Source organism: Microcaecilia unicolor, chromosome 3 (genome assembly GCF_901765095.1).
Source record: "Microcaecilia unicolor chromosome 3, aMicUni1.1, whole genome shotgun sequence".
Taxonomy (NCBI): Eukaryota; Metazoa; Chordata; class Amphibia; order Gymnophiona; family Siphonopidae; genus Microcaecilia; species Microcaecilia unicolor.
This window is the reverse complement of record NC_044033.1, coordinates 68,694,960-68,718,067: the sequence shown is the minus strand read 5'-3', so window position 1 is coordinate 68,718,067 and position 23,108 is coordinate 68,694,960. Positions and strand designations below refer to the sequence as shown.

Sequence of the window (23,108 nt, the reverse complement as noted above, 5' to 3'; positions counted from 1 at the left end):
GGAGGTAGGGGTTGGGACCAGGGGCTGGGGAACCACTGGACCATATTTTTTAGGTTAGGGAAAAGGAGTGGAGTGGTCTAGTCATGGTGGATGCCACTAGACACCAGAGTGGGGGGAGGGAAGAGGTGTCAGGTTAGGATCGGTTGTGGGTAAGGGACTTGCCACAACATGCTTTTTTAAAACAATGGTATCCCCTCTTATCTCTCCTCCCTAATTATTCCCTAAATCCCTTCTAGGATTCTCTGATTACTCATGGGCAGATGATAAAAAGCAAACACCGGCGCTAGAGGCTGTTAGCACCATACTAGTGCCGGCGTTTGCTAACGCCCCATGATCAGAGCCCTCGAGCACGTGAAACAACGCGCTCGACGGCTCTTTGCACAAGTAGCATGCAAATAGTAACACAGTAACATAGTAGATGAAGGCAGAAAAAGACCTGCACGGTCCATCCAGTCTGCCCAACAAGATAACTCATATTTGCTGCTTTTTGTGTATACCCTACTTTGATTTGTACCTGTGCTCTTCAGGGCACAGACCGTATAAGTCTGCCCAGCACTATCCCCGCCTCCCAACCACCAGCCCCTCTTCCCAACCACCGGCTCTGGCACAGACCATATAAGTCTGCCAAGCACTATCCTCACCTCCCAACCACCAGCCCTGCCTCCCAACCACCGGCTCTGGCACAGACCGTACAAGTCTGTCTAGCACTATCCCCGCCTCCCAACCACCAGTCCCGCTTCCCACTACCGGCTCTGGCACAGACCGTATAAGTCTGCCCAGCACTATCCCCACCTCCCAACCACCAGCCCCGCCTTCCGATCTTGACTAAGCTCCTGAGGATCCATTCCTTTGGCACAGGATTCCTTTATGCTTATCCCACGCATGTTTGAATTTCGTTACCGTTTTCATTTCCACCACCTCCCGCGGGAGGGCATTCCAAGCATCCACTACTCCCTCCGTGAAAAAATACTTCCTGACATTTTTCTTGAGTCTGCCCCCCTTCAATCTCATTTCATGTCCTCTCGTTCTACCATCTTCCCATCTCCGGAAAAGGTTCGTTTGCGGATTAATACCTTTCAAATATTTGAACATCTGTATCATATCACCCCTGTTTCTCCTTTCATCCAGAGTATACATGTTTAGTTCAGCAAGTCTCTCCTCATACGTCTTTTAACGCAAATCCCATACCATTCTCATAGCTTTTCTTTGCATGCTAAACAGGGCTTAGCGCATTCATCGCCAATGATCAGCGGTCAGCGCGCCAAAATTTGGGTCGCTGGCTGCGGCAAACCCTACGCCAGCTCCGAGCTGGCGTTAGGGTTTGCAGATCATTGGGGAGGAATGGTGAGCCCTGTCCAGCATGCAGTTGCATGCTGGCAGGCCCCCCCCCCCCCAAAGCAAACCTGCCAACAGGGGGCTGGAGGTCCGGCAGACCTCCAGTCCCCCCTGACGACCCCCCCCCCCCAGGTTCAGGGAGGGCTGGAGATCCAGTGGGTCTCCAGCCCCCCCAAACCCCCAGAAAATGGTCCCTGGTGATCCAGTGGTCGCCGGCCAAACCCCCTCCCCTCCCCTCCCAGCGAGCGACGGGAGGGCTGGAGGTCCGCTGAACCTCCATCCCACCCCAACTCCCCCTCCCCCAGTGTTGTCTGCCGAATCCCTGATGGTCCAGCGTGAAAAAGAACCCCCTCCCGGCTCCCCTACCTTTTAGTTGGAGGAGGGAGGTAGCCTGCCTCCCTCCTCTTCCTTGGGTTGACGATGCACAAAATGGCGGCGCCCAGCCCCGCGCATCCCAGGATGTACTGGGCGGGGCTGGGTGCCGCCATTTTGTGCGTCGTCAACCCAAGGAAGAGGAGGGAGGCAGGCTACCTCCCTCCTCCAACTAAAAGGTAGGGGGGCCGGGAGGGGGTTCTTTTTCACGCTGGACCATCAGGGATTCGGCAGACAATGCTGGGGGAGGGGGAGTTGGGGTGGGATGGAGGTTCAGCGGACCTCCAGCCCTCCCGTCGCTCGCTGGGAGGGGAGGGGAGGGGGTTTGGCCGGCGACCACTGGACCACCAGGGACCATTTTCTGGGGGTTTTGGGGGGCTGGAGACCCACTGGATCTCCAGCCCTCCCTGAACCTAGGGGGATGGGATCATCGGGGGGACCGGAGGTCCGCCGGACCTCCAGCCCCCGTTGCTCAGGGTAGGGGTAGTCAGGGCCTGGTGGTGCCATGGACCTCCAGTCCCTGTGTATGACAGGTTTGGGCTTTCAACAGCCCAGACCTGTCCAAACAAGTGCAGGAGGATTGTGCTGAGCGCATGCTCGGCACAATTCGCCCACACTTCTACCCCATGATATTATCTCTGATCATATTTTATTTATTTATTTATTTATTTATTTGTTACATTTGTACCCCGCGCTTTCCCACTCATGGCAGGCTCAATGCGGCAGGCAATGGAGGGTTAAGTGACTTGCCCAGAGTCACAAGGAGCTGCCTGTGCTGGTCTAATAGCGCCCCGCGCTGTTCCAGCGCTATTTTAGAGCGCTGTTTGGAACAGTGCAGGGCTTTTGATCATCTGCCTAACAGTGACAACTGCCTTCAGATCCCTCCATTCAAACAAGTTCACTATGAATCAACAAAAATAAAAAAAAAACAAGCCTTTTCCTAGCTCACTCCCTCTCTTTGGAATTCCCTTCTTTCCATTATTTGACTTGAAGCCTCTCATCCCAAAATTTAGTACCCTCCTGAAGACATCCTCTTTGAAAAAGCCTTTGATGTGCAACTAGCTACAAACAGCTGTTCAGGGACCCTCTAGCTTCCACAGCGATATGGCTTGTTTTTATTAAAGCTCAGATTTTATTGTTCTTCTCTCTCTCCTATTTTCTTTCTTTCCTTTTGGACATGGTGCTCTTTTCACTTTTGCTGCGGCAATTCTTCTGCGCTGGTTTCATGGAATAGTTTCACTCAACTGCGAACCTTAGAGCATCGACCCCTAGATGGGCCTTACAATACTTCCCCATGACTCCGCCCCTTCCTGCCCTCCTATTCTCTATTTCTATGTTTTTATTTATAAAGGTTTGCTATATACCATCCTCTTAACTGCCACTTTAATCAGCACACTTACAACAACAACAATAATAATAATAATAATGTAATGCAAGTTTGGGAAACCACATATCCAAACCAAGGGGCCCTTTTACAAAAGCGCGCTGAAAAATGGCCTGTGATAGTGTAGATGCGTGTTTTTGTTGCGCACCGAATAATTTTTCAGCGCATCTGTAAAAAAATGCCTTTTTTAAAATGTAAATTGCCATGCGTCCATTTTAGGTCTGTGACCTTACCGCCAGCCATTGACCTAGCTGTAAGGGAAAGGGAAATGGGACTTGAAATACCGCCTTTCTGAAGTTTTTGCAACTACATTCAAAGCGGTTTACATATATTCAGGTACTTATTTTATACCAGGGGCAATGGAGGGTTAAGTGACTTGCCCAGAGTCACCAGGAGCTGCAGTGGGAATCGAACTCAGTTCCCCAGGATCAAAGTCCACTGCACTAACCACTAGGCTACTCCTCCACTCTGGTAACCGGGCGGTAATGGTCTACATGCGTAAAATGACATTTACTGCCCGCGCGCCAGAAATAAAAATATTTTCCAGAGTTCGTATCGGACGCGCATCAAAATGAAATTACCGCAAGGGCCACTTGGTAGCCGAGCGGTAACTCAAAATTGACGCTCGTTGGGCACGCATAGGCACCTACGTGGCTTAGTAAAAGGGCCCCCAAGCAAATACACACAGAGCCACAGTTTCACATTTTCAACACAATAATCATTTACTGAGAATACATGAGTTTAGTAAATGTTAATGTTGAGTAAGCTCGGTCCACTCAGCCGTTAGCTATATACTGTACACTCTTTGGTGTATCTATAAGATAGAGAAAGGAATGTAGGGGGCTGTAGCAATCGTGGTGAGCATGAAAGCCTGCAGAGGCATGGGATTGGGGGCAATTGTCATTTTCTGAAGAGCTCCTGCAAGTAGAACATTCTCAGCAGGTAGTGCTCTATGATGCAAACTGCTCATGCAGCAGGACTGAGAAAAAGGTACCACCTAGCCACCGGCTGTTTCCGACTCCAGGAAAATGAAAATACAGCATCTCTGCACCTGTTCACCTGATGGTGAAGGAAGGAAAAGCCATTACTGGATGACAGGAGACGAAAAGCCAAAATCCACTTCAGCAGCTCATCCCAGTGCTGGTGATTAATCTCATACTCACTCAGCTTGATGCACATTAACCAGATAATTAATAATTTCTTTGGGGACTCAAGCTCGGCAACTGTTTTTAGCAGCCTGAATAGCACTAGAAGGAGAGATGCTGCACTTGAGATCAAACTGCAGGGACATGAAAGCTGCACAGAAGGAATACGAAAGTTTATAAGCAAATCTGTGAGATCTTCCTCCCCTAAGACAAACGGGTAGAGGTTGAGTTGGGAGAAGTTATTTTTATTTTTACCAAGACTATCTTTGCTCTGAAGTAAATACAGAAATTCTACCTGTCCTTCAATTTGCAGTAACAAAATCTCTCTCTTTAATCTGTGCTCATTAAGAACATACTTCATTGTCATCAGGGCAGGATGGATACATGAATCAAAGATGAGCATAATAAACACTGGTGCTATGGATATGATGCTACAACAATGTGCAAATGTTGTACTGAGAATGACTGCAATTAGAAATACCAATAGCAATCAACATTGCTATGCAATAATACAGATACTTAAAACTTACACTAAGGAACTTATGTCAAAAAGCATCAGAATTGTAATATGTGATGTTATGCAGACACGTACAACCTTTTACACAGAATACGTAAGTATTGCCACACTGGGACAGACCAAAGGTCCATCAAGCCCTGCATCCTGTTTCCAACAGTGGCCACTCCAGGTCACAAATACCTGGCAAGATCCCCAAAAAACTACAATACATTTTATGCTGCTTATCCCAGAAATAATACAAAAGCAGCCTCTCGAATAATTCAAGTAAAATGCTGGTAATCTTCAAATGACTCACATCACTAATGAAGTAATTTACCCTACATCTCACCTGATGTACGATTCGAAAAATATGAAACAGGGTCGAACATCAACATACTTTGGGCCTGATTTTATAACAGGATGTGTATGTGAGAAGTCCTGAAAGGTGTATATTTTAGGAATCAGTAATGGAGAGCAAACCCTGACTCGGAACTGCCTGCTCAAAACATGATTGTGTTGCTGGTTGGTTGCTTCTTTTCAGTGGAACAGCTTATATTGGACAACTAAATTAAGATGTTACTTTCAATAGAGTTATATTTTGCTTCCACCATTTTTGGACACATGATTTAAAAAAATGATAAAAGGCTGTGTTAGAAACTTGTGAAAATGATGTGCGGGTGTCTGCCTTATTTATGAATGTCTCATATATAGGAATAACAACCTACATGGCATAACTTTAAATAATTAGTTGATGAAATTTGATTTATGTGAAATGTTTGTTGAAGATGTATTGTTTTATAAAATCAACATAGGCAATTCATATGCCTTTATAAAACAGACATCCAGAAGCAGCCCCTATAAGGGTGAATTCTACATATGCCCCTGGATTCTATATAGCATGGCTAGAAATCTGCGCCAAAATCATAACAGCATGCATAACTTAATTGGCTTAATAAGCTACTTAGCACTGATAACAGCACTTAAGCATTAATGAGCACTAATTTGCAATAATTAGAATTTACATGCACAACTAAGCGTATTCTGTAAAAAACGGCACCTAACTTCTAACGCACACAGACAAAAAGGGGGAAAGGACATGGGTGTTTTGTGGGCATTCTGAAATTTATGTGCGCAGTTATAGAATATGGCCCTCTGTGCCTAAATCTACGCACCGGGATTTACGTCATGTTTTCATTGGTGTAAATGGATGTGCGTACTTGTAGGCGCTGGGATATCAACTAACCGTATTCTATATACTGCGCCTAAATCTAGGCACAGCATACAGAATATGCTTTGGCAGAAATGTTATCCAAGTAGATTTTTTTAGGCACTATATACAGAATCCACCCCCCCCTCCCCCCCATGGTGCTGAAAAAAGCACTAATCTATAAGCCGTGCTTAAAGTTAGGCGTGGTTTATAGAATAGCGCTTATGCCCGGGAGTCGCGCCTAACATTAGGCATGGCCATTTGCACCAATTGAAACATGGTGTAAATATACATAAATTGGGGCACATATCCCCCTTATTCTATGTGCTAGGAACACCCCCAATCTGCCCATGACCTCCCATTTCCACTCCTCCATTTTTTTTACAAGCACGCAAATTTCAATTTAATCTACTTAGTGCCAATAATGTCTTGTTAAAAAGCCAACTATTGATGCTAATTAGCTCATTATTCAATTATTTGTGCGCACAATTTTGGTGACTTTTATAGAATCAGGGGGACAGTGCTGACAGACACATTTACACCTGCTCCAAAGTTGCTGTAAATGTGTGCATATAAAATATGCACATTTATTTATTTATTTTCTGCATTCATATCCCACATTTTCCCACCTCTTTGCAGGCTCAATGTGGCTTACAAATACCGTAGTGGCGATTGCCATTTCCGGAATAAGAAATACAGAAGAATGTTCCAATCAGAGTAAAATCGGTCATCAATACATTTCAGGTGCTGAAATCAAGGGTACTGAAAAGCGTTCAATAATGACAATGTGATAAAGTAACCAAAATAAGAATAATTCAATGTTAACTAATTCTGGTACAGTTCTGATGTCCTGTTTTTTTTAAAGAAGGGTCCTTTTGATAAGTCTCTCTGAACAGGTTAGTCTTTAATAGTTTCCAGAAGGCTGCCAAATCATGTGTTGTTTTTATGGCATTCGGCAGTGCATTCCAACGTTGCGTACAAATGTAGGAGAAACTAGATGCATAGGCGCTTGGTATAAGAGGCTTGGGGAGGCTAAGCCTCCCAGCCAGAAGTGCAGCAAGGGCGGGGCGGGTGCAGCTCATGAACATCTCCCTCCCGGCTCCCTCCCCCCCCCCCCGAACTGGTGCGCGACGGTCCCGATCTTACCCCCCCCCCCCCGTCCTCCCGACTAGTGCGGTGCCGCTCTCCCCCTCCGCTCCTGTCACGTCGTCTTTCAACGAGGCTTCCTTCCTGTAGCATCAGCAATGATGTAAGTGCCGTTGTTTTCTGCCTGCCCCGGAAGCCTTCTCTGGACAGCGTCCCTCCTACGCGGGAAGCTGTTCAGAGAGTGCTTCCGGGTCAGGCTGAAAGCAACGGCGCTTACATCATTGCTGATGCTACAGGAAGGAAGCCTCGTTGAAAGACGACGTGACAGGAGCGGAGGGGGAGAGCGATACGGTACTGCACTAGTCCGGGGGGGGGACGGGAAGCGATGCCAGACAGACAGACCGACCAAAGGGAAAGGGGGGTGGAGAGAGGAGGATGTGAGATGCCACATCTAAGGGGAAGAGGGAGGAAGGAAAGCAATGGCAGGGCATGGGAATAGGAAAAGGGGGGGTGGAGAAAGGAGTAAGAGTGATGGAAGCAAGAAGGGGAGGGAAGAGAAAGGTGGGATGCATGAGGGAGAGGAGAGATGCATGAGGACGCTGGAGGAGAGAGAGAGAAAGTGGAAAAGTGCAGGGGAGAGCCAGAGAGAGAGATGGTGAGAGAAAGAGGGGACATGGAAGAGAGCAGGGGAGAGCCAGAAAGAAGATGCTGGATGGAAGAGGGGTACAGAGAGAGAGATTAGTGGAAAGATGGCGGGAGAAAGAGGAGACATGGGCAGGAGAGAGAAGCTGCTGGGGAGAAACTGGGGGAGACCCTAGCTGTCAGACGGAGAAATTCTGAATGAAAGGAGGAAGAAAGAGGGAAAAACTGGAAGGAGGGGGCCGAAAGAGGGAAGACACTGGTAGGATGGGGATAGAGAGGACATGCTGAATGGGAAAGGGTCAAGAGAGAGAACTGTTTAGAAGGAAGGAGATATAGAGGGAGACAATGGATGGAAGGAGAGGGAGACAATAGACAGAAGGATTGGGCGAGGGTAATGGGTAGAAGGATGGAGAGAGAAAGAGGGATGACACTAGATGGAAGGGTAGGAGAGAAAGAGGGAAGGTACTGGACATGGATGGATGGAGGGGAGGGAAGAGAGGAGAAATCTGGACATGGATGGAGTGGAGGGCAGGGAACAGAGGAGAAATGTTGGACAAGGATGGAGGGAAGGAAAGACAAAGGAAGTACATGCACATGGATGGAGGGGAGGGGAGAAATGCTGGATATGGATGGAGGGAAAATTGCTGAATTTAAGGGTTGGATCGGAACACTTTGAGGGCAGATGCTGAAACTGGAGAAAGGATAGGGACAGGGCTACAGATGGTAGACAGGACACAAAAGGACACACAAGGACGCATAAGGACACAGGAGGATGGTGGACATGGTGAGAGAAAAAATATCAAATTGAAAGAAGACACTGGGACCAAAGCGAATAGAAAAACTAAATGATCAGACAACAAAGGTTAAAAAAAAGTATTTTATTCAGAATTTATTAACTGGAATATGTCAGCTTTTGGAAATGTGCATCTGTGATATTTTGCATGTAAGTTTCAATTTTTCTAGTATTGCTGCATGCTGAGTCTGACTTCTTGAGGTAACTTTCCAGTTTTGCCTTCATATCTGTTGTGTCATGTGTTTTTCATGTGTAATGAAGGTGCAGTATTCTACTAGTGTGTAGTATTTACTGCCCTTTTTGGTTTTTTTTTTTTGTTTCACTAGGTTGTGCGCTGCTGTTTTAGAGCCCGGTGTAATTACAGTGCTGCCTTTCCACGCATAAGGTTGTAGCTCGTCCTGTCCTTGGAATTAATGCTGTTATGGTTTGCTAAGGTTATGAGTGTGTTTTTGCACAAGTTTGTGTATAGTGTTTTGCAGTGGAGAGATTGTGTGTTGGCCTTACTGAGGTGGCACCAAAACATCAGAAAGGGTTTTAGAGCCTAAATCATGACACACTACCTCTTGAAGGATCTACATATAGTCTTTAATAAAGGAGCTCATTGTGAACACTATCCACCCTAAAAGGGTGTTTTGTGGCTCTACATGAGAATTGTGATATTATGCTCCCTTGTTTCATATTGTTGATGGTCTGCATTTTCCATATGGGTGGTATATTGGTGTATTAGGGTCTGCCTAGTGTTATGGTACAGTAAGGTTCTGAGTGTGTTTTTGCACAAATTTGTGCATAGTGTTTTACAGTTGAGCGATTGTGGTTAGTATATGCTTTGAGCAACCACTTTATTCTTTGATATATGATACATATCTAATATCTAAATTTAATAAAAGGTATTAATTGTGACTTTTATTTTTATTTTTTCTGTGTGTTATCAGACAATTATGGATTTAAGCTCCACCCTTGGCTCCACCCATAACCCCGCCCCCTTTAGCCTCCCCAAACAGTTGGGCCACCGACCGCCTATGACTAGATGCACATATTGATTTAAATTTAAGTTCTCTGCAATTGGGATAATGGAGATGCAAGAAAGTACGTGACAAACTTTTTGTATTCCTTGTTGGTAAATCGACGAGGTCAAACATATATGTCGGGGCCTCACCATGAATAATTTTGTGGACCAGGGTACAGATTTTGAATGTAATTAGATCTTTTAATGGTAGTCAGTGTAATTTTTCTCTAAGGGGTTTGGCACTTTCATATATCGCCTTTCCAAATATGAGTCTGGCTGCAGTGTTTTGGGCTGTCTGAAGTCTCTTAATGATTTGTGCTTTACATCCGACATAAATGGAATTGCAATAGTCCAAATGGCTTAACACCATTGACTGAACCAGGTTGCGAAAAATCTCCCTTAGGAAGAAAGGTTTAACTCTTTTAAGTTTCCACATTGCTTGGAACATTTTCTTTGTTACATTTTTTGCGTGGCTTTCTAGGGTAAGATTTCGATCAATTGTGACTCCCAGGAGTTTCAAAGTATCAGAGACAGGAAGAACGTGGTTTGGAGTGTTAATATTAGCATAATTGACCTTGTTATATTGCGATGAAAGGATAAGGCATTGAGTCTTATCAGCATTAAGCTTTAGTTGGAATGCATCGGCCCATGAATTCATTATTTGGAAGCTGTGATTGATTTTCTTTGTGATTTCTGTTAAATCATTTCTGAATGGGATATATATTGTGACATCATCAGCATAGATGTAAGGATTGAGTTCTTGATTGGATAATGATTCTGCCAGTGGTGTCATCATATATCACAATTACACCCCTTCTCTGCCCAAACTGTATCTCAAGGAATGTTTACACACAGTGGGGGAAATTCTACAAATAGTATTGAAAATCAAGCACCAATAAAATTCAGCGCTCAATGCTATCCTATAAAAGGCACTCTGGGGTGTACGCTTTTTATACAATAGCATTGAGCGCTGAATTCCACACTCGAGCTTTAAGCATGAGGGCTTACGCCAGCTGAAACCTGGTGTAAATACTGGTGTCAAGTTAGACAAAGATCCTCGCTATTCTATAACACTGCACACATCTTTTGTGAATGCCCCTGACCTGCCCATGCCCCTCCCATGGCCACACCCCCTTTTGATACATGTGATACAATTTAGATGCCCATCATTACAGATAGCCAGATCAACACCCTCACAATTAGTGCCAATTAAGTGCTTGTTAACTACAATAGCTAAATCATTGGAGCCCATTAACTAATTATTTTGAGCACTAATCTGAGATCTGCGCCCCAATTTGGGGGATCATTATAGAATCCAGGGGACTGAGTATATAAGTACACACCATCTTGTCACTAAACACATACCAACCACTTACATTTTTAGAAGACCATTTTCATATGTAAAACTAGCTTTACACAAGGTAAAATCTCTATAAAATGACCCCTTTAGGCCTGCAATGATTTATATTGGGTTAACAGACATAGAGGGGCATAATTGAACGAAAACGTCTATCTCCATGGGCGTTTATCTCCGAGAACGGGTCCGTGAAGGGGCGGACCGAACCGTATTTTCGAAAAAAATAGACGTCCATGTTTTATTCGACAATTTGTGAGCTGGGCGTTTTTGTTTTTCAGTGATAATGGAAAATGAAAGCGCCCAGCTCAAAAACGAATAAATCCAAGGCATTTGTTCGTGGGAGGGGCCAGGAGTCGTAGTGCACTGGTCCCCCTCACATGCCAGGACACCAACCGGGCACCCTAGGGGGCACTTTTACAAAAACAAAAAAAAAAAGGTAAAGAGCTCCCAGGTGCATAGTACCCTTCCCTTGTGTGTTGAGCCCCCCAAATCCCCCTCAAAACCCACTGCCCACAAGTCTACACCATTACTATAGCCCTAAGGGGTGAAGGGGGGCACCTACATGTGGGTACAGTGGGTTTGGGGGGGTTGGACGACTAAGCATTAAGCAGCACAATTGTAACAGGTGGGGGGGATGGGCCTGGGTCCACCTGCCTGAAGTCCACTGCACCCCCTAACAACTGCTCCAGGGACCTGCATACTGCTGCCAGGGAGGTGGGTATGACATTTGAGGGTGAAAATAAAAAGTTGTGAAACATCATTTTTTGTGGTGGGTGGGGGTTAGTGACCACTGGGGGAGTCAGGGGATGTCATCCCCGATTCCCTCTGGTGGTAATCTGGTCATTTAGGGCACTTTTTGGGGCCTTATTCGTGAAAAAACAGGGTCCAGGAAAAGTGCCCTAAATTCTAGCTACAAACGCATACTTTTTTTCCATTATCGGCAAAAGGCGCCCATCTCTGTTCGGGTGATAACCATGCCCCAGTCCCGCCTTCACCACGCCTCCGACACGCCCCCGTCAACTTTGTACGCTTCCGCGATGGAGTGCAGTTGAAAACGTCCAAGTTCAGCTTTCGATTATACCGCGTTATTCGTTTTTGGGAGATAAACGCCTATCTCCCGATTTAGGTCGCAATATAGGCGTTTTTGTCTTTCGATTATAAGCTGGATACTATACCAAACTCAAACCTCTGTTTCATTCTTTCTACAACCTTATATGCCATTACAAGGCCAGGCAAGTAAAATGTTACAGGAAAACTCCCTATAGAGCTTCCCGTTGACAATTCAGGGCCAGCAGCATCACAGATACACTACTTCAGTATAGGCAAAGTCTGCATCATAAAGCTCCTGATGGTTCTGTCCTGCTGCTGCTGCTGTGAAATGGCATGCATATTTTTATTCAAAGAGCAGGAGGGAAATTTTAAGCTTCTGATTTGCACCAGGTAACTGCTTCGTTACTCAAGTGAAATCTTTTGGAAATTTCTCTCTTAACACTGCAAAAGTATGACTGCATTAGGCTTCCACGAAGGCACCAAAACCATGCTAGTGCTGCAGTTCATTTCTGTTTCCGAATTGCATATCCACAAGCTTCAGGGCTGGCCCAAGGCTTTTTTAATTATTTTATATTTGTTGAATTAAAAGAAATAAAACATACTAAAGTATAACAATAGGAAATTTCAGCTCCAGTCCACTATAATGAGAGATCCAATAATCCCGGAGGTCAGAATAAGAAACATAGGGGATCTTTTACTAAGCTGTGGTAAGCACTAATGCAAGCTTACCACAGCAGAGAATGACATGCTGCTGAGTGTGCTGAAGGAATCCCGCTGTAATTTTGCCATATGCGTGCACTACCATGTGCTAAAAAATAACATTTATTTTTTGGAGCAGGGGGAATGTCTGGGGGCGGTTAGCGGGCTCATCAATGCCAATCGGTTAGCACATTGATATTGCTGCATGCTAACCAATTTACACAAGTTTAGCACATGAGTACCTACAGTCTACAAAACTGGTGGCAGTAGGGGCTCACACTGTAATGGCCACACGTGAATAAAAAATTGTAGCACTTCAGACTGAAGCAATAAAAATTGCCTCTTCCTTTTCTGTGTTTCCCAAGAAACACTGGGAATGCCCTTACTTTTGCTCCTAAAACATCCTTCCCCTCTCTCTGAAAATACTATTTCAGTATGAAATTCCTGTCTTCCATATTAGAAAATGCCACAATCAAACCATTGAAGAGAGGCAAAAACAAAAAAAGACCAACTGTCTACAGTCAGAAGACACAGTTGGAAAACATCAAGAAACAAAGCATTATGCAATAAGTCTGTAATAATGCTTAGTTCATTTGTTGGTACAAAAGTCACCTGCCTGATATGGCCATGTTTCGGGCTTGCGCCTGCTTCATGATCTTATGACATTACCTTAACAGTAAGTCTCAAATTCAATTGTCAAGATTTCAAACATCCAGCAATGAGATCTAATCCATTCTTTTTCTGCAGTGCAAATGGGCATTCCCATGTGGCTTACATAGCATTTGTTTTAACAGTGATTCCAAAGCCTGTTCTGGGGGAACCCCAGCCAGTCAGGTTTTCAGGATATCCACAATGAACATATAGGAGATCGATCTGCATACACCATCTCCTTGGTATACAAATCAGTCTCTTGCATATTTATTGTGGATATCCTGAAACCCCCCAGAACAGGTTTTAGAACCCTTGCCATACAACATGATCCACAACAACAAGGGCCAGATTCTCTAAATGGCGTCTAAAAAATAGGCGCATCCGAAAATAGTGCTTTTCTATAAACCATGCTGTGGTTAAAAGAATAGCACTTAGGGGCAGGGAACACACCTACATTTAGACACAGCCATTTATGCCACTGAAAACCTGGTTCAAATAATAACGCCTAAATTAGGCCTGGTTCCCCTGAATTCTATAACCAAGTGCATAAATTTGAGGAATGCCCCAATATGCCCATACTCCTCCTTTGACCATGCCCTCTTTTCAGCTACAGAATACGCCTAAAAAGATGTGTATAAATTCCAATTATTGCCAATTAATGCTGATAATTGGTTATCTACCACTTGTCAGTGCTGATTGGCTCACTACCAATTAAGTTGCACATGTAAATTGCCCAAGAATCCAGAGGCAAATGTAGAACTCTTCAGAGTGAACACAGCTCCAATAATATTCTGTGGTATCTAATTTGTTTTCTTGATTTGAATTAATAATTTGATATACTGTCTTAAAGTTTTTGTTAAACCAAGAAACAGTGAATTGCAGTAATCGAGTCTGCTAGTTACAAGTGCATGAACAATTTTGACCAGAAAAGGTTTCATCTGACGAATCTGCCATAATTTGAGCTTACAACGCTAATAATATGTTTGTCAAACTTCACAGCATTATTGCAATGAAATCCCAGAGTAATAATTTCATCTTTGAGAGGAATCAGTTTACCCTGCATCATTGGCTGAGTACCAAGTGGTTTAGATTTCCAAGATAGCCACATAGCAACAGATCTATCAACATTTAGAAACAGCTCATAGAGTCTCAACCAGTTTTCCAACATTACCAATGTACAATTCAAATTGGACATCACTTGAGACTGATTATCTTGTACACAGACAAGCAGTTGAATATCATCTGCAAAAAAAATGAAATTTTCCCTGCCCTCTCTGTCCTCTACCTCCTGCAGTCCTCCTTGACACTCAACAGCTAACTTTCCATAATTCTGTTAAAACTTTGGGTGTGATTTTTGATTCTAGGCTAACTTTTAAAACTCAGATCAATTCTGTTGTTCGCTCATCCTTCTTCACTCTTCACTGTATCTGCTCCATTTGCCCTCTCCTCTCTGCTCAGTCCATTCTCTCTCTGATCTTGGCTTTGGTTATTACTCATATCGACTACTGCAATTCCCTCTATGCTGGTCTCCCTATCTCTGTAATTAAATGTCTCCAGTTAATCCAGTCCACCACCGTTAAGCTTATACATCATGCACATCATTTTGACCATGTCACACTCCCCTTCTCTGTCTTGAACACTGGCTTCCTGACTCTGCTTGAATCTGCTTTAAACTTCTTATGCTAGTCTTTAAGTGCAGTTTCCTCATGCTCCTGTATGCCTGTATAAACCGCTTATTCCTACTCTCTCTCTCCCCAAGTCTTTGCTTTCTTCCGATAACCTTCTCTCCCCCACAGCATTGCATCTCTCACTGTCCCGGGACACTACATTCTGTTATTTAGGCCCCAAACTCTAGAAATGTCTCCCTCTGCCCTTAGAGCATCCATGCCTTTACAATCTTTTAAAAGGCTCTTGAAATCACTACCTTTCTCCAATTCTTTTGATTCCACAACTTCTTAAGTTCTCTGTCCTCTATCTGGTTTCTCCCCCCCCCTTCTTCCCCTACTCCCCTCTCTCCCTTCCTTTTCCCACCTTCCCTTCTCTTTTTGTCCCTTCTCTCCCCTCCTTCCCAACCCCCCTTGTTCTTCCCCTTCATCAGCATTGTCAAATTTTATTTGGTGTTGTAAACCACTTAGTCGCCTGTCAAGGATCAATTTTGCCGTATATCAAGTGTACAAGTAAATAAATTATTACAATGTCCAAACGCTCTGCCAATATTGCAAGATATAAATTTAAAAGCAGCTCGGTGAAAACAAGGAACCCTAAGGGACACCTTTCCTCAGCTTCTTAGGAGGAGATAACGTCTGATTTCAGCAAACAACCTGAGATCGGTTATTAAAATATGACTCAAACCACTTCAATACATTGGAATGAATCCCCACCTTATACATCAAATTGAGCAATTTTATATGGCAAACAGTAAATAATGCAGCGCTCAAATCAAGCTGAAGTCACGAGGTATCATAACATTGATCCCCCATCACTAGCACATCGCCCACTATCGAGCACAAAAGGGACTCGGTACTGTGATGATGTCTATAACCTGACTGGCTTTTGTGCAATAATTATTTTTTTCTCAAGGAAAGTTTCACACACATTCCAATGGTCCACAGACAGAACACAAAACAGATTTAACTCCACTACATTTCATATTGCCATGGGATACAAGGCAAATAAACTTTTACGTTGCAACAACTAGATTATGTCCCATGGTGTGTATGTATGTATTTATTTATTTATTTTAATGAGTTGAAGGAATATAACCTATGCATGCATTAATTGGTTTGTTAAAATATTTGAGATCCTTGCTTCACACCATGTATTCTATAACTAACAAAAAGGCAAAAGTCAGATATTTGATGTGCAAAGTTAATTTTTTGAAAAGAAATCCCTTATTACATGTGGTCTTACTTTATTTTGCAGAATATTCAGTGAACTGTTCCTAGATTCTTCTGATAAAGGCAAACAACCCTAATCAAATAGATAACACAGGCATGACAAGAAATCACAATTCTTTTACAGAACTGTTAATTCTAAATTATGCTCACCCAATACCAGGGACGTAGCCAGAACTTTAGGTGGGAGGGGGCTAGATCCCAAAGTGAGGGGGCACATTTTGGTCCACCTACCCGTCACTCCCCCCCCCCCCTCCCCCCCGCCTACCCACCGCCGCTGCTGCATATACCTTGGCTGGCGGGTGTCCCCAACCTCCGCCAGCTGAAGCACTACCGCTGCCGCACATGCCTTGGCTGGAGGGGGTCCATAACCCCCCCCCCCCCCAGCTGAAGTGCGTTTTCATTTCCTGTCCTGGCTACTCTCTCTTCCCTCATGTCATGTCCGGCATGCTCATTTTAATGAGATTCACTAAAATGAGCGCGCCAGATGTGAGGGGAAGAGAGAGCAGGGCAGGAAATGCCGCGGCACCAGAGACCAATGCTGGAAAGAACGCTTCAGCTGGCGGGGGTTGGGGACCAAACCAGGGGCACAGATCCAGTTTCAGGGGGCCCAGGCCCCCGTGCCTCCCCCCATAGCTACGCCACTGCCCAATATTATTTCAGTCAGCATGAGCAAAGAGTCAGCTCTATAGATGACGTCTCTTCCTTTCTCATCAAGGTCACTCCAACATTGGAAGGTGTATCCAGCAAGAGGGAGGCAGCCACACAGGACTATTCTTCAATAAATAATAATCAAGATACGGTAACATTTCTAAAACAGTAATAAAGTCACAAGTACCTTGCTAGCTCAGGAGTCTTATAGCAGTTTCTGGGAGAGGATCCCTGATTAAATCACATGCACTCTAACACAAATGAAGAAAATAACAAGGCTTCAGAGGAAACAGACAGTGACAGTCACCTTATCTGTATGCACTGTGACCACATCCAGACCGGAGGCTACTCTTTGAGTGATTTGTCAGGAGAGGAAGGCCCTTCTTTTTTTCACAACTAACTTTTAAGAACCTTTAAGTCATCTGGGGGTTCTCCCTTTCTCCCTCTTTTTTATTTTTAAGCCTGGGCTCAGGCACTAACCTTTTGATGTACTCCTTTTGCTTCACATCAGAACATATGCCAAGCTTCAGAAAGCCAAGTGGCTTTAAGCAATTGAAATGATGACATCACTTCGAACTTCAATTTTGCTAAAAAAAGAAAAGAAAAGAAGAATTGCTGTAATGTCTGATTATTTGTGCCTTACAAATTAAGTTTAGAAAGTATCTCTCTCTGTGTTTCAAACCCACCAAAGAGCTCAGATTTTTTTGTTTTAATAAAATAGCTTGCACCAGTTTCTTCTTCGTAGTGTGAACCAGGGACATTTTAACCATTAGGCAAGAATAGGTGGCCATCTAGATGGCAGCTTCTGGAGGACAGGAAAGAACAGGTGCATTCAAAGTAAAACAGATCCTGACAGCTACGCAAACAAAGAACCAACAATGCATAGTTTTACATACAGAAAGGGAAGCCAGATTTCAAATAACCAATTTATCCATATAAACAAATTCTGGAAATCACCCTTGAGATATGTACAGTATTTTATGAAAATAAACAGTACGTAGGGAACTATATAAATAGTGCGTAAAGTTATGCGTGAATTCCATGCCCAACGTTCGGTACAAAAACACACTATAATAGATGCAAGGCACCAAAATGAGGTTGAAATGACAGATCGGGGTAGAAAATTACACACCCAGTTATAGGCTAATGCCAAACAGGGGTATGATCAGAAGCAAACGCCGGCGCTAGAGACTATTAGCGTCATACTAGCGCCAGTGTTTGCTAATGCCCCATGATCAGAGCCCTCCAGCGTGTGAAACAACGCACTCGAGGGCTCTGAATGCAAGTAGCATGCAAATGCATGCTAAACAGGGCTAAACATATTCATCCCCAATTATCAGTGGCCAGCGTGCCAAAGATTGGGTCACTGGCCGCGGCAAACCCTACACCACCTCCGAGCTGGCGTTAGGGTTTACAGATCATTGGGGAGGAATGGTGAGCCCTGTCCAGCATGCATTTGCCAGCGACAGGGGACTGGAGGTCTGGTGGACCTCCGGTGCCCCCCGACGATCCCCCCCAGGTTCAGGGAGGGCTGGAGATCCGGTGGGTCTCGAGCCCCCCTAACTCCCCTTAACAAACAGTCCCTGGTGGCCTAGTGGGCGACCAACCAACCCCCCCAACAATTATCTCTGATCATCAGTGTAGTAAAGCCCCGCACTGTTCCAGTGCTATTTTAGAGCACTGTTTGGAACTACGCGAGGCTTTTGATCATCTGCTTGTAAGTGTATCTGCACAACTACAAAGGGGGTCTTCCTATGGGAGGGGCATGGGTGGGTCAAGGGCATTTTTAATGTGTGTTAAAAATTTTAATGTAATTAATGGCATCATCTCTCTCTCCAGCATTGCTCTGTCTCCCCCCCCCCCCCCCCCTTAATCCTGCTTCGCCTCATCTGTCTCCCTTCCCCACTCCCCTCCTGCTGGCTCACTCACTTAATGTGGTCTCCTGCTCTTGCACCAGGTCCACTCCTTCCATCTGTCTTCATGGCAGCTGTGGCCAGCAGCAAGCAGAAGGCAGGCATGGTGATGTTCCCCTGTACATGCTGCCACTGGCCTAGCTGGAGCCAGAAACAGGAAGTTACATCAAAGCGGGTTGCAGAAGACCACAGGAGTGGGAGACCACGTAAATTGAGTGAGCCAGTGGAAGAGGGAGAGGAAAGGGAGAGAGATGGGGCAATGCAGAAGCCAATCAGTGCCAATAATTGCCACTTAACAAGCAGTTACTGACACTAATTGGCTTTAATTAGAATTTATGCGCAAAACTTTCTAAGTGTATTCTATAAAGTGATGCATGCAAATTCTAAGATGCAGATCTGAAAAGGGATTGTGGCCATGGAAGGGGTCATGGGCGTTCCTAGAATTTACACTCAGTGTTATAGAATATGCCCATTCTGTGCGTAACTTAGGCGTTGGAATTTACACCAGGTTTTAGTTGGCGTAAATGGCTGCAACTAAATATAGTCTTAAGCAATGGGCGCTGGACATATTCTATAAACTATGCCTAAATTTAGGAGTATTCTGTAAACTGTGCCTAACCTTAAGGGTAGTTTATAGAATGTGCCTAGGTGTATTTTTTTTGTGCCGATTTTTTAGGCATCATGACTAGAATCTAGCCCAAAATGGGGCCAGGAAGAGATGGGGTAATGCAAAATGTGGAGGAGGGGGGTACAAGGCAATACTAGATTGTTGGGGTACGGGAGAGAGATAGGGCAGTGAGGGATGATGGTTTTTATTTTTGTGGTGGGGGGGACATAGACAGTGATGCTTGATGATTGAGGGTGGAACAGAGAGATTGATCAATGCTGGATAGTGGTGCATGAGAGGAAAGAGTTCGGGTTGAAACTGGATGGTAGGGGGGAGACAAAGAGGGTTGATGCTAGATGGTGAGGGGTAAAAGAGAGATGGGTCAATGGTGGATGATGGAGAGAGAGGAGCAATGCTGGATGGCTTGGGAAGAGAGAGAGAAAAAGATGTAATGCTGGATAATGAGGGAGAGAGAGAGACAGACGTTGAAAATGAGGGATGGAAGAAAGAAAGAAGGAAGGGACATGGTGGACATAAACAGAGGGTAGGATAAGGAAAGAAACAGGAGAAATACACTTGGATGGTGAGGAGTGGAAGGGAAGCGAGAACGGAGCAGATGCTGCCCATACACCCAATACCCTTGAACAGAACTGCCGGTATTACTATGGTATGTGTATATGAGCCAGGATTTGGAAACTACTGACCAATCCTAAACCAAGACTTTTCATTAGAACTGGCCAATCAATATCAAGTTTTAAAGTGTGTCAGTAAAGGTTCTGGGCATACGTTAGTATGCTGGCATCATATAACATCAAAGAAATTATGTTTGATTACAGTACAAAAAAATGTTCACTTGTCCAATTTTTAATCTCATCAGTCCTCTTGGTTTCAATGTTCATGGTTGGCATGTCATAGTCAAAGTTATTCCCATTTTCTCACATAGAAATTTTTGGTCTATATTTCAATCTTGCAGCTACTTTTATTCCAAAATAAGTCTGTTTCTGGGTGGGTGGAGGTGGACTGTATGTTTTATTTAAGAAACAGTTCCAAAGACTTTTCTATAACTTACAAAAAGTAAAGATATGCAAAAATCTCTTTCATAACAAAAAAAAATGTACAAGTCTCTTTTGTGCATAATTAATTTCACATGAAACACATAATAGGGCTTCCTTACTTTTTTTTACTTTGATGGTCGATAGACAACTGACTCTATGGAAGTTAAGGGTGTTACAGTTCTCTTGATTCAACATTAATCTTGCCTTGATTAGGCCATCTCTCCTGCACATAACTTAATGCTCAAAGGTGAGCACGTCAAATACTGTGCTTTTAACAGTATTTGTTGCCAGCTATTCCCATTAGAACCTGCATCTGCTGGAATTACTACTAATTAATTGCTACTTAATAGTATTCAATAAGCCACTCTCGCCTGCAATTATTATATTTATTATTTATAAATCACCATCTATGTTCATAGCAATGGACAAGGCAGAATCATTAACATGTAGCTATGAGCTGAAAAACAAAATCATTCTTAGTGTTAATTTTTGCTTTAGTCATATTTTGTTAACTCATGTGGCACAACTGTTTCATTAGAGACTGAAACAAGGACCTGATTCCAACAGTATAACAAGGACTGAATGGGCCCCTGGTGTAGAAATCAATATGGACCTCCCCACACACCTTCACCACATTAAACCCTCTCTCCCGTCTTTAAGGGGGTCTTTTACTAAGATGCACTAGCAATTTTATCTCACACTAAAAATCAGCTAGTGCTAAATGCTGAGATGCCCAAAGGAATATAATGGATGTCTCAGCATTTAGTGCCAGCTGATTTTTAGCGTGACCTAAAAACACTAGCGCACTTTAGTAAAAGACCCCCTTAATTAGCCAGAAAGATGAGAAAAACAGGCTGAGGGATTTCTATGCCATCTAGGCATAAAGAAATCTCCCATCTAGCTTCAACCACCAAGTGGAACTACCATTTTAATTATTTGATAGCATCATTCAATAAATTTTTCTATATAGGAGCGAAGTATGGATTCTGTAAGGACCAGACAGAATCACACTATAAACCCTGCACTTTTAGTTCTGTAACATATCCTTATCATTGGTCCAAATATTTAGCAGGTGGAGTCATCAGTTCAAATGCCAGTATGAACACTCAGGAGAAATTAGAGCTTATCTGCTAATTTGTTTTCCTTTAGTCCCTCCAGACCAGCCCAGGAAAAGACTGATGGGTTGTGCTTGCTTACCAGCAGGTGGAGACTGAGAATTCTGACTCTCATGAGAGCCAATAAGAGCCCTGCCCCGCTTGAGGTAGAACCAGTATTGTCTTAAAGAAGGAGAAAGTGGCCAAAAAATAGGAATATCTGTGCAACTGGCAAACTTAAACAGCCACTTATGACATGTAGTCCTCATTACTGGAGTAGGGATATAAAAGCTCATGTATTTCAAAAGCTCTTTGTTTTTGTTTTTCTGTTTTTTTAACTGAAAAAGATGAAAAATAGGGATGAATCAAGCAGTTCTTCAGGAAAGAGAACCAACCAGAAATTAAACGAAGAAACATTGCATAGAAACAGAAACTAAGCAGAGGGAAGGCTCTGGGCCAGTCCAGAGGGACTAAAGGAAAGCAAATTAGCGGTAAGATCTAATTTCTCCTTCCTTAGTGTCTCTCTGGACTGGCCCAGGAAGTGACTGATGGGAAGTAACAGAGCAGTGCATTTAAGGGAGGAACCCTAGTAGCCCCACTGTAAGCACTCGTTCACCAAAAAAGAACATCCTGACAAGTCTGCACATCAAACCTGTAGCATCCAGACAAGGAATGCAACTAAGCCATGCTGCCACTGTCCAGAATGCTGATGGAGAAGCCAAAAAACTCTCAGCCTACAATGAAGCTTAATCTTTTGTGGAATGTGCCTTCACTGCTTCTGGAATGTTATTTCCTATAAAATGAAGCAATTTCTGAATCCAGCTATTAGGGCTAAAAGAAACGCCTTCAGAAAATGGAAGAAGGAACCGTCTGAAAATAACAAGAAACAGCATAAGGAGTGTCAAAGCAAATGCAAGGCGCAGATTAAGAAGGCCAAGAGGGAGTATGAAAAAAAGATAGCATTAGAGGCAAAAAAACATAGTAAAAATTTTTTTCGGTATATTAAAAGCAGGAAGCCGGCAAAAGAATCGGTTGGGCTGCTGGATGACCGAGGGGTAAAAGGGGCGATCAAGGAAGACAAAGACGTAGTGGAGAGACTGAATGAATTCTTTGCTTCGGTCTTCACCGAGGAAGATTTGGGTGGGATACCGGTGTCGGAAATGGTATTTCAAGCGGACGAGTCGGAGAAACTTACTGACTTCACGGTAAACCTGGAGGACGTAAATGGGCAGTTCAGCAAACTGAAGAGTAGCAAATCTCCTGGACCGGATGGTATTCATCCTAAAGTACTGATAGAACTGAAAAATGAGCTTGCGGAGCTACTGCTAGTGATATGCAACTTATCCTTAAAATCGAGCGTGGTACCGGAAGATTGGAGGGTGGCCAATGTAACGCCCATTTTTAAAAAAGGCTCCAGGGGAGATCCGGGAAATTATAGACCGGTGAGTCTGACGTCGGTGCCGGGGAAAATGGTAGAGGCTATTATCAAAAACAAAATTACAGAGCACATCCGAGGACATGGATTACTGAGACCAAGTCAGCATGGCTTTTGTGTGGGGAAATCTTGCCTGACCAATTTACTTCAATTCTTTGAAGGAGTGAACAAACATGTGGACAAAGGGGAGTCGGTTGATATTGTGTATCTGGATTTTCAAAAGGCGTTTGACAAGG

At 43.9% G+C, this 23,108-nt stretch overlaps 1 protein-coding gene across 3 annotated transcripts in view; it reads right to left on the bottom strand.

Moving 5' to 3' along the window:
- The window catches only part of ESRRG (estrogen related receptor gamma), a 1,192,991-nt gene that overhangs the window by 860,538 nt on the left and 309,345 nt on the right, over window positions 1-23,108 (bottom strand). For all 3 annotated transcript variants that reach the window (XM_030196026.1, XM_030196025.1, XM_030196029.1), the window contains exon 3: window positions 17,249-17,355. The gene's annotated coding sequence lies outside the window, so the exon portion shown is untranslated. The remainder of the gene's footprint in view (window positions 1-17,248; window positions 17,356-23,108) is intronic.